Genomic DNA, 12,323 nt, shown 5'->3' with positions numbered 1-12,323 from the left:
AGTAGATTTAAGTTGGCGACTGTTATTCTGAATAGATATGGGGGTGTAGGTATTCTGCATATTAGAGAAATGGCCCTTCAGGTCGTACTCAGATTAGAAATGGATTCATTTGGTTTGCTTTGAGATTATTGGCTATGGTTTATTCTGGAAGAACAACAATCAGTAGTTATTTAAAATAATCGAATTCTTAAATTGCAGTAATATGATATTTAATTTTTATTTATCTTTAAAAATGCTGTTGATTCAAACAGGTGAAACTGGAAAAAAACTTTAGATAGGAATCCAAGTGTCTTCAATTCCTTTGCAAAGCAATTTGATACTTTAACTGTTATAAAACTGTTATCAGTTTTATTACAACAGCTTCAATCCTAATTTTTCTTTTTAAAAATCAAATTATTGATATACAAATAAAATATACTGCTATAATTTGATAAGCTTTGACACACATATTTTCTATCGTCTGTCATGTTCACATAAATCTGCACATGTGGAAACCATCACCAAAATTAAGATAGTTATATATAACCCAAAAGTTTCCACATATACCATTGAATATCTCTCTCTACTACACACCCTACCTTCAGGTAACTATTCATCTGCTTTCCTTCATGAAAGATTAGTACGCATTCTCTAGATTGTATGCTCTTTTTGTCTAGTTTCTCTCATTAGCATAATTATTTTATTCCTATTAGTATAATTGCCTAATTTTCTTTATTCATCATTGTTGGACACTTAGGATGATTATGTACCTTGGCTTTTGTGAGTAATGCTGCAATGAACATGAGAATGCAGTTATCTCTTTTGACATTTTGAGTTTCAGTTACTTTGGTTATATACCTCAAAGTAAGATTGCTGGATCATATAGTAACACTACTTTTAGTTTTGGGAAAGGCTCTACACTGTTTTCTGTAGTGACTATTCTAATTAACATTCCAACCAATGTCATATAAAGAGTTCCTTTTTTCCCCCACATTAAGTGATACCTCATTGTGGTTTTAATTTGCAATTCCCTAATGACTGTAATGTTGAGCATCTTTCCATATATCATTTGGCCATCTGTATGTCTTATTTGATACATACTTATTCAAGTTCTTTACCCAATTTCTAACTGGCTTATGTATTTTCTTGCTATTCAGTTTTTTTAATTCCTTATGTATTTTGGATAGTAATTGCTTGTCAAATGTATTGTTAAATATTTTCTCCTAACACATAGGTTGTCTCTTCACTATGGTAGTTGTTTCTTTTTCTATTCAGTAGTTTTTTCACTTGATACATCCCATTTTTAATTTTTTTATTTTGTTGACTGTACTTTGGGATCAAATTCTATGAGAAAAATCATACAACCAGCCAATATTACTGATGAACATGAATGCAAAGAACTGGTGAACATGAATGCTTAAGAAACTGCAGCAAACCAAATTCAGCACTATGTGAAATGGATAATTTGCTATAATAAAATAAGATTTATCCCTGGGATGTGAGGATTCTTTAACACACACAAATTAATAAATGTGGCATATCACAATAAAAAAAATTAGAACAAAAATCATGATTATCTCAATGGATGCCAAAAAAAGCAATTGACAAAATTTGACATTGTTTTACAATAAAAACTCTCAACAAATTATCATAAAAGAAATATACTTCAAACAAAGTCCTATATGACAAATACACAGTTAACATTACACACAATCGTAAAAAGTTGAAAGCTTTCCTTCTAACATTGGGAATCAGACAAGGATACCTACTTTTGCCACTTCTACTTAACATCATACTGGAAGTCCTAGCCAGAGCACTTAGGCAAGAAAAAGAAATAGAAGACATCCAAATAGGTGAGAAAGAAGTGAAATTTTCTCTGTTTGCTGATGACATAATTATATAGATAGAAAACTCTAAAATGCTGCCAAAAATATGTTGGAACTGGTAAACAAATTTAATAAAGTTGCAGTATAAAATCAATATATAAAAATCAGTAGCATTTCTATATGTTAACAACAAACTATCTGAAAAAGAAAATAAGAAAATAGTCTCATTTATAATAAATCATTTTTGACCATATGGGCATTTGGAAAATTTTGATTCTTTTGATCCATGAACATAAAATATTTTTTCATTAATGTATTTTTAATCAATGTTTTAAAGTTTTCAGAGTGTAGATATTATACCTCCTGGGTTAAATTTATTTCTCAGAATTTCATTTATTTCTTTTTTGTTGCTATTTTAAATGGAATTATTTTCTTAATTTTTTTTTGATGTTCTGTGTTAGAACATTCAGACAGAAAATCAGTAAGGAACATTGGACTCAAAGTATACTTTAGGGGAAATAGACCTAACAGACATTTACAGAACACCCCATCCAGATACACATTCTTTCCAAGTGCACGTAAAACATTTTCCAAAATAAATCATATGTTAGATCCACAACAAGCCTTAAAAAATTTAAGACAAATGAAATACCAAATATCGTCCTTGATCACAATGGTATGACGCTCGAAATTAATACCAGGAGAAAAACTGGAAAATTTATAAATATCTGGAAATTAACAAACATGATTTTAAAAAAATCAATGCATCAAACAAAAGATAAATATCATAAAACAAAAATGAAAACACAACATAATTTTATTTATGACATGCAGGAAAAGGAGTTCTCAGGGAGTTTATATGAATTAACAGCTAATTAAAAAAATAAATTAAGATTTCAAAGAATCTTTTTCTTTACATCCTTACCGATACTTGTTTTTTGTTTTTTTTTTTTTTTTGGTCTTTTTGATAGCCATTCTAATTGGTGAGGAAATATCTCAGTGTGGTTTTGATTTGATTTCTCTTGATTAGTGATGTTGAACATTTTTTCATGTACCCATTGGCCATTTGTCTTCTTTTGAGAAGGGTCTACTTAGGTCTTGAGCCCATTTAAAAAATTAAATTGTTTTCTTTTTAGTTTGCTATTGAGTTGTTCGGATTCCTATTTGTTGTGGGTATTAATCATTTTTTAGATGTATACTTTACAGATATTTTCTCCCGTACTGTAAGTTGTCTCTCCACTTAATTGATTGTTTACTTTGCTGTGCAGAAGCTTTTTCAGTTATGTTACTATTTTTGCTTTTGTCGTCCATGTTTTTGAGGTCTTATTTAAGAAATCCTTGCCTAGTCCAGTTTCATAAAGCATGCTCTCGTTCTTGTACTAGTTTCATAGTCTTGTTTCTTCCATTTGTCTTTAATCCACTTTGAGCTGATTATTTTTAATATAGTGAGATGCTTTCTAGTCTTATTCTTCTCTATGTGGATCTAATTTTCCTAGCACCATTTATTGAAGAGATTATTCTTTTTTCAACGTGTATTGGCACTTAAAAAAAAATCCATTGGCTGCAGATTTGTGGATTTATTTCTGAGTTCTCTCTCCTGTCCCATTGTCCCATGTGTCTGTGTCTGTACCAGCACTGTGCTGTTTGGCTAGTATAGCTTCATAGCATGTTTTTGAGGCCATGGAGTGTGATGCCTTTAGCTTTGTTCTCTTTGCTCAATATTCCTTTAGTTATTTGGTGACTTTTGTAGATCCCTATGACATTTAGGATAGTTTTTCTATTTCTGTGAAGAATATCATTTGTATTTTGATATGAATTGCACTGAATCTATAGATCACTTTAGATAGTATGATCATTTTAACAATATTAATTCATTCCAATCTATGAACATGGAATAACAATTTCTTTTATGAATGTTTGATAGTTTTAAGTGAAAAGGTCTTTCACCTTTTTCATTAAATGTATATCTAGGTGTCTTAATATTTTATACTTCTTGTAAATGGGATTGCTTGCTTTCTTTCTCAGATAGTTCCTATTAATCATGTAGAAGTGCTAATGATTTTTGTACACATTTTGTATCCTGCAACTTTGTTGAATCTTTATTAATTCTAACCGTTTTTGTGTTGTCCTTAGGATTTTCTATCTATAAGATCATGTCATCTGCCACAGAGACAGTATGGCTTCCTTCTTTCCAATTTAAATACCTTTAATTTCTTTCTTTTTCCTAATTTTTCCTGCTGGGAATTCCAGTGCTATGTTGAATAAAAGTGGTAGAAATGTAAATATTCTCTAATAGATTCTTTTAAAAAATTATGAAAAAAAGGCAAAGTGTATATATATATATATATACTTTTCTGGATAATCTTAAGATTTTTCTCATAATCACTTGTTTTTAGTAATTTTATTATGGTGTTATTAATGAAAATTTTTTTGTGGTTTTATACTTAGTTTTCACTGAAGCTCTTTTGATATTTGGGTTTATGGTTTTTATCTGACTCAGAAAATGTTTAGCCATTATTTTCCACATAATTTTATCACCACCTCCTTTCTTTACATCTCCTTTAAGGGATCTATTTATACAGAAATTTAGCCTGTTGAATTTTTCTCACTGTTCCCTTATAATCTATTCTTTTTTCTTCCTTTTTCTCACAGTGATTCCTTTCTGATAGTTCCTGTTTATTATTATGATTCAGGTTCATGACTGTTACTGCTGCAATGTCTATTTTGCTGTTTATCCTATCTTGTGTAGTCTTCATTTTGGACATAACATTACAGGTTTTACTTTTAGAAGTTAATTTTTGTTTTTATTAAATGTCTCTAATGTTCATATGTGTTCAAACTTTAACTTTTTGAATATAAGACAACTGTTTTTATATTTGTATCAATTGCTTTTAAAATCTGCATCATTTTAAGTAAATTGTATTTGATTTTTCTACTCGTGAGCTATATTTTCTTTCTTCTTTGCATATGTAATATGCAAAGAATATAAGATATGCAAAGTTTTTTTTTTTTTTTTTGAGACAGAGTTGCGCTATGTCACCAGGCTGGAACGCAGTGGTGCAATCTCGGCTCACTGCAACCTCTGCCTCCCGGGCTCTAGTAATTCTCCTGCCTCAGCTTCCCAACTAGCTGGGACTACAGTCACACGCCACCATTAATTTTTGTATTTTTGTAGTAGACACAGGGTTTCACCATGTTGGCCAGGATGGTCTTCATCTGTTGACCTTGTGATCTGCTCACCTCGGCCTCACAAAGTGCTGGGATTACAGATGTGAACCACCATGCTTAGCCATCTTCTAGTTTTTTTAATTAAATATTAACACTTTATTTTTTGGGGGGTACTGTTTCTATTCCTAGAAATAATCTGGTGCTTTTTGTCTGGGAGGCATATTAAATTATTTGTAAGTAGTGTGAAAATCTGGGTCTTGCTCTTCAGATTTGTTATATGAGGCAAGAGCAGTGGTAAAGTCTAGGGCTAATTTTGTTTTACTGCTCAGGTAAACTCCTGCTGCCTTTTCTGATCAATGCTTCCTGAATTATTAACTCTTCCACTCTCATTGGTGGTAATGGGAACTACTGTTGGTCTTTTCTCAAGTTTGGAAAGTATTATTTTAATATTTTTGAGTGATTCTTCTCTTTGTGTAGTTTCTTCACGTGAATGGACAAATATGGAATCATTTTATAGCTGGAGTGGGACTTCTCAGTTCGGCTTTATCCCTTCTCATACTCTTAAAACTATAATTTAGTCTCCACAGACACCGAGTTATGTTTCCTCTCTTCAGAGAGACTGTTGAACTCTGTCTGGATTACCTCTCCCTGCACTAGCACTTAAAAACTCTTTCTATGCATTCTCCTTGTCCAGTAACCGCCTATGAGTGAGAACATGCAGTGTTTGATTTTCTGTTCTTGTGTAGGTTTCTGAGAATGATGGTTTCCAGGTTCATCCATGTCCGGACACAGGGAGGGGGAACTAGGGGAGGAACAGTGCGAGGTGGGGAGTTGGGGAGTGATAACATGGGGAGAAATGCCAGATATAGGTGATAGAGAAGAAGGCAGCAAACCACATTGTCATGTGTGTACCTATGCAGCAGTCCTGCATGCTCTTCACATGTACCCCCAAACCTAAAACGCAATGAAATATACATATATATATATACATGTATATATATGTATATATACATATATATATATACATGTATATATATGTATATATACATATATATATATACATGTATATGTATATATATATACATGTATATGTATATATATGTATATATATGTGCGTATATATATTAACAACAACAAAACCACTTTCTAGGCATTATGATTGGATACACACAAGACATAGTTTATTCATTTCCTTTCATTCACAGAGAACTGTTCTTCTTTGCCTCATGTCTTGAGATTCGTTGTTTCAAATATTTTGTCCTAATTTGTTGTAGCTTCTATAATGAAGATTAGTTCACTCCCTGTCATTCTAAGTTGGTAGGAAATGGAAATATTCTAGTAACGTATTTATTTAAAAATTTTTGAAAACAAGGAGGCAAAAGTTATATAGCAATTAATTGATTTGTCTCAAAGGGAAATATATATACATGTACAATTGCAAAAGCAAAAATAAATAAGAGGAAAAGAATCTGGTATATTAAAGATGTAATATTATACTTACCTGGCAGGGGAGATACCATGATCACGAAGGTGGTTTTCCCAGGGCGAGGCTTATCCATTGCACTCCGGATGTGTTGACCCCTGCGATTTCCCCAAATGTGGGAAACTCGACTGCATAATTTGTGGTAGTGGGGGACTGCGTTCGCGCTTTCCCCTGAAAAAAAAAAAAAAAAAAAAAAAGATGTAATATTAAGGATATTAAGTAGTTTATGTTATCTCCTTTTAACAAAGTATTTTGTAGAGAGCATGGTCTGTATGCAGAGATGCAAAGACAGACTTCGGTATCAGATCTTAATTTTATTCCTGGCTTTGTAAAATATGGGTAAAGATTCGTAGCCAAAAAGTTTTTGTAAGATATGTGGTATATATTTCTTATCACAATATTAGGCACATGACAAATAATCACATTACTATTAAATGTCACACAAGCACTGCTTTGGTTTGGATGTTTGCCTGCCAAATCTGAAGTTGAAATTTTGTTCTCAATGTTGAAAATAGGGCTAATGGGAGATGCTTGATTCATGGGGGTGAATGCCGCATGAACAGCTTGGTGTCATCCTTGAAGTAACGAGTGAGTTCTCCCTCTGTTGGCTCCTATCAAAGCTGGTAGTTAAAAAGAGCCCGACAACTCTCTTCTCTCTCACTTCCTCTCTCTCATTATGCACATGCAGGCTTTCCTTCATCTTCTCCCAGGAGCATAAACACCCTGAAGCTTTCACTAGATGCAGATCTAGTACCATGCTTCTTGAATAGCCTGCGGAATCGCAAGCCAAATAAACCCCTTTTTTAAATAAATGACCCAACCTGTTACTCCTTTAAAGCAAGACTAAATCAACTGCAAGAGATACCTTCTTGGATCTATCGGACTCTTAACAGAGGTGTTTAGAGATCCTTAGGAACATAGGCGAACAGGACCTAAGCAAAAGAAAGCAAATTTTATTCCACACCTGATTTTATGTCTTCTTTTTAACTTACCTGTGTGCCCTTATTTCAGTGTTTCATCCTTGCTTTATACACAGTACAAACTGTATTACTGTGGGCTAACGTGATTGTTACCTTTTACTAAAGTAGAAACAAACCAACTACTTCCCTCAACATCTTCTCTAAACAACATATTCATAATCTCTAAATCTCTACTGCGTCCCCTCATACCTTAATCAGAAACTAATTATTGTTGGTCTTTGACAGTACATACTTGCCAAAAAGTATTGTAAGAAGCTCATTTAGTCAGATAAATTTTGTTTTTGTAAAAATACAAAACTGGATAAAGGTAATGTTCTTCTCCTATACTAACCTATCAAATCTAAATTTTCCAGTGGTTCTTTAATAAAGTTCCTACAGTGACATTCATATGATGCTCCTTGTTGGGATAAAAATCTTTCTGTGGGTATGAAACCATGTTAAAATATTTCTAAACAATTTTTCTAAACGTAAACAATTTTTGTCACTCTCACTGTCAGTATTTCCTATAGTAAGTTTTTCCACACTTCTGGTTCTCTGTGGCAATAAAAATAGAATTATATGAGGGGATATTAAGGCTATTCTTGAGTTAGCACCGAGTTGATTATAAGTTACAAGCCATGGAATTATAACTCCCCTTTCTCTTCTAAGATAGTAACAGCAATAATAACTATGACTGCAACAATAACTTAATACCTTTCACTTACATGTAGTCTTTTACCCCACTTCTGGAAACAGTAATTACAATTTTCAGTGCTCTTGAAAAGTGTATATTGGGATAGTCATTAAATCCTGTATAGAGATGAACAAAAAAAGATGCAGTGACCTATGTTATTCTTCTCTCTGTATTACAGCCAGGTCAGTAAACTGAATAATAATTATAATAAAAAGAATCTGATGATCTATGAAAACAAGTGAAATATCTATTAATAGTAAATTGTTCTAAGTATGATTACTAGGAAAGTTGGTTTAAACTGATGAAAGGTCGAGGATACTTTTATAACTAGCAAATCAGACAGTTTAATGCTATATTTTCCTTTAAATAGTTTTTAGCAAGTCAACTTTTATCTAGTCCCCAGAAAATCAAGAAGAAGATTTTAAAAATGTATGATTTTCAGTTTGATTTGTTTGCATGCTGAAACACTATTTTCTCTTTTCTTTCTTTTTTTTTTTTTTTTTTTTGAGACCGAGTTTCGCTCTTGTTACCCAGGCTGGAGTGCAATGGCGCGATCTCGGCTCACCGCAACCTCCGCCTCCTGGGTTCAGGCAGTTCTCCTGCCTCAGCCTCCTGAGTAGCTGGGATTACAGGCACGTGCCACCATGCCCAGCTAATTTTATTTTTTTTTGTATTTTTAGTAGAGGCGGGGTTTCACCATGTTGACCAGGATGGTCTCGATCTCTTGACCTCGTGATCCACCCGCCTTGGCCTCCCAAAGTGCTGGGATTACAGGCTTGAGCCACCGCGCCCGGCTGAAACACTATTTTCTTATCCATATTTTATGTTGCTTTAATTCTATTATTTTTGGAACTAAGTGGAACATTTACTTTTAAATAAGTGACCAATCTGTATTAAACTGCGTATGTGTTAGAAGATTATTTGATTAGTACTTCACCAAATATTTACTGCCTGCCAAATACTTTAAGGAATTCTAAAACACTCAGCTCGAAAAATTACTTTGGGTATTCTTTGATTAGTACACACCTTTATCCAGCAATTTCAAAGAATGAGGGAAGTTCATGAATGTATTTTATATAGCTGAAAATGTCCCCATTATAGAGCAAACCTTCACTTTAAAAGAAACGATATGTGATGAATCGGAAAACTGGATGTGTATTCTGGATTGGCGAGGTAACTGAGAATGTCCATATAATTAGAAATACCTTCTTTAGAAAGCAAAAGATACAGTGTGGCCTCTGCAGCCTCATGGAGTACAGCAGACCTATAAAATGGAAAGAGCCTGAGGCTCTTCATCAGCTTTTGAAAGAATAAAAATGGATTGTTAACTTGAGCAAGAAATGAATGGTTTAGTCTTATTCTATTAAAAGTTTGGAATTTGCTTGCTCCTGTAAGTAGCATTATTCTAACTACTACATAATCTCTTCATACATATTTTGAATTGACTCTTCTTTTTTTCACCATGATTATGAGTACCTTTAAATGAAACTGAATAAACATACATTGTTTCATCTTTAATCAGTCTGTAATTATTTCGTGCATGCTTCGAAATAAGAAAGTAATTGCATTTCAATAGATACCCAGTTTTTTCCAGTTAACTTATGAAATTGTCCAATATTTTTCTACTGATTTGAAATGACACTCTAATACTAAATTTCCACATCTGTGATATTCTATTTCTAGGTGACCTGTTCTTTACCGTGGATTTTGTCATACGTTCTTTTTCTGCTGCCACAATATTTTAATCATTACATCTTTTTAAATGCTCTTAAATCTGGCAAGGCATCTGCTTTTAAAAAGTCTTATTTTTAATAAATTGTTTAGATATTATATTTATTTCTATATGTGTATTACAGAATCACATAGTCAAATTCTCTAAAATTACTGAAAGCATCACTGGGATTGAAAAATGTATATTTGTGGGCAATTGAAATCTTTAGAATACTTTTTTTATTCAAATATTTTATATATCTTTATTCAATAAATTCTTAATAATTTTTAGATTAATGGTATACTGTTTTTAGTTACATGTGTTGCTAGGTTATTATTTTTACCTACTTTTTATCTTTGAAGAATAACATGTATTTTTTGAACAATCTCAATTCAATTACATCATGAATTCACATATAAATGGAGTTTTCAAGATTCTATATGTTTCTTTAATTTTTAATTGTTATTTAATTTTAGTTATATATTATATTGGCTGGAATAGGAATTCAGTTTTCAAAGTTATTTTGTTTCATCTCTTCAAAGATTTTTTTTTTCATTTTTTTTGCATAAGTTTTGCTAAGGGATTTTTTTTTCTAATGTCTCTTATTCTGTGAATTTTTTGTTTGTTTGTTTCTGTAATATTTTAGGATTTGACTTTTTACTGGAGTTCTTGAATGCCATTGCCATATATTGAAGCATATACAAACGTGCATATGTGTGGCATCCTTTGTGGTTCCTAGTGAGCCCTTTCAGTATGGAATTAAAAACATTCTTTGAGTTGGTTTAGTATTTTAAAACATTGTTTTCTGTATTGTGCTTAATTTTTCTTTTGTTAGCTACTCAAATATTTTTATATGGATAAGAAACTTCGGGATGTGGTTTCTACGTCCCTTGATTTTTATCCTGAACTTACCATCATATTATAGAATTTTAACATTCTGAGATCTTTTGCATTTTATATTCTAGTCTATTTGTATTCTATTCTGATATTCCTATATTTTCTCTCAGAACTTCGTGGGCTTTTAACCCCTGGTATTCATAATTCTAGTTATATCATTTTTTTATAACTGAATTTGAACAAAAATATTTTCATCTCAGATTAATCTTAAATATTATGTAGAATGCCACATAGACTGATCATATATTCTGAGAATAAAGCACAAAAGACAGCAATATTCCAGTAAATTATTTGGCTTTGTATGTTCACTATAGTAATTCAATTCTGTCTGTATTCTTAAAACACTATGTTGGCCTATTCTTAACAATACTACATTCTTACAAAGAGGGAGAGAGTTATATGCATTTCCATAAGCTATCAGGATGAACGAAGCAGGGAAGAGTAATTGCAATCTGGAAAGGTTGAGGGAATATAGCAAGGTGATTTTTTGGTGAGGAAAGTACCTATAAATAGGGAAGATGCCAGTAAGATCAAAGATTGGTAGTAGAGAGAGAGTGAGCCTCAGGTTATTAAGACAAATGTGAAAATGAGAATAAATTAGAAAATTGGAAAAAAATGTACAGAATTAAATCTGGAATTTGAGGGCAGGCTGCCCTAGAAAAAGCAAAAGCTTGATAAAAAAAAAATGTAATTTCAAGGAAACTGCTTAGTCAAAAGAAGGTTTTAAAAGTGATGGATGTTCTTTAAAGACAGAATAATGAGCTACATGATTATTACTATACTGTAGTGGTTCAGAGTTTGAGAACTGCTGTCAGTAACTAACCTGCCAGAGTGTGAGTCCCATATCCATGAATGATTAGTTTCTCTGTGCCTCAGGTTCCTTGTATGTAAATAGTGCTTAATATCTACCACCTCCTTTTAGGATATTTGTGTAGATTAAATTAGTGTACATGCAACACTGAGAATAACGCGGTAATAGGTTATAAATAAATACCAGGTTTCATAATAGAGTGAACACTTGGAAAATCATGTTAACATTTATTCATAACAAGGTGACAGAATAATATGATGATGATTAACTTCCATTGATCACATTCTGTAATTCAGACATGCATCTAATCTAATTTAATCCTCAGATCACCCCATAAATTAGGTATTGTTATAATTCTTTCATAGGGTAAGAAATCTGAGCCTTTGAGGATTTTTCCAAATTTATGAAGATGGTAAGTCTAAGAACTGCGATTTGGCTGGGTCCAGGTCCTTAACTCTTGACATTATTGGGTTATTGAATTATTTTATCAGTTGTTTGTATGGGATCTCAGAAGAGGTCAATGTTTGCTTCTTTGGCTGTGTCTTTTAACTTTTAATTTAAATAATTTGCTTGTATATCTGACAAGTTTTAACAATTTATTCAGAACTTTTTAAAGAGAGATTCTTTTTCACTCTTGGAAAGGCATAGTAAGATTAAGTGAGGATATGAGCAAAATATCTATTGTGCAAGAGGAGCTCAACATCACATCAAAAATGTTCCCAGAATGATTTCGATGCTTGATTTCCCAACTCCATTCTGTCTATAGTTTATTACTATGAATGGAGTATACAAATG

At 32.2% G+C, this 12,323-nt stretch overlaps 1 non-coding gene across 1 annotated transcript; it reads left to right on the top strand.

Moving 5' to 3' along the window:
* The first annotated feature begins 6,466 nt into the window (after positions 1 to 6,466).
* LOC141581807 (U1 spliceosomal RNA) lies at positions 6,467 to 6,630 on the top strand. Its single transcript, XR_012514555.1, has one exon. It is a non-coding gene; the product is annotated as a U1 spliceosomal RNA (small nuclear RNA).
* The last annotated feature ends 5,693 nt before the right edge of the window (positions 6,631 to 12,323 follow it).

This window comes from Saimiri boliviensis, chromosome 1 (genome assembly GCF_048565385.1).
Source record: "Saimiri boliviensis isolate mSaiBol1 chromosome 1, mSaiBol1.pri, whole genome shotgun sequence".
NCBI classification, from domain to species: domain Eukaryota; kingdom Metazoa; phylum Chordata; class Mammalia; order Primates; family Cebidae; genus Saimiri; species Saimiri boliviensis.
The sequence above is the reverse complement of the archived record's forward strand: the minus strand, read 5'-3'. Positions and strand labels throughout refer to the sequence as shown.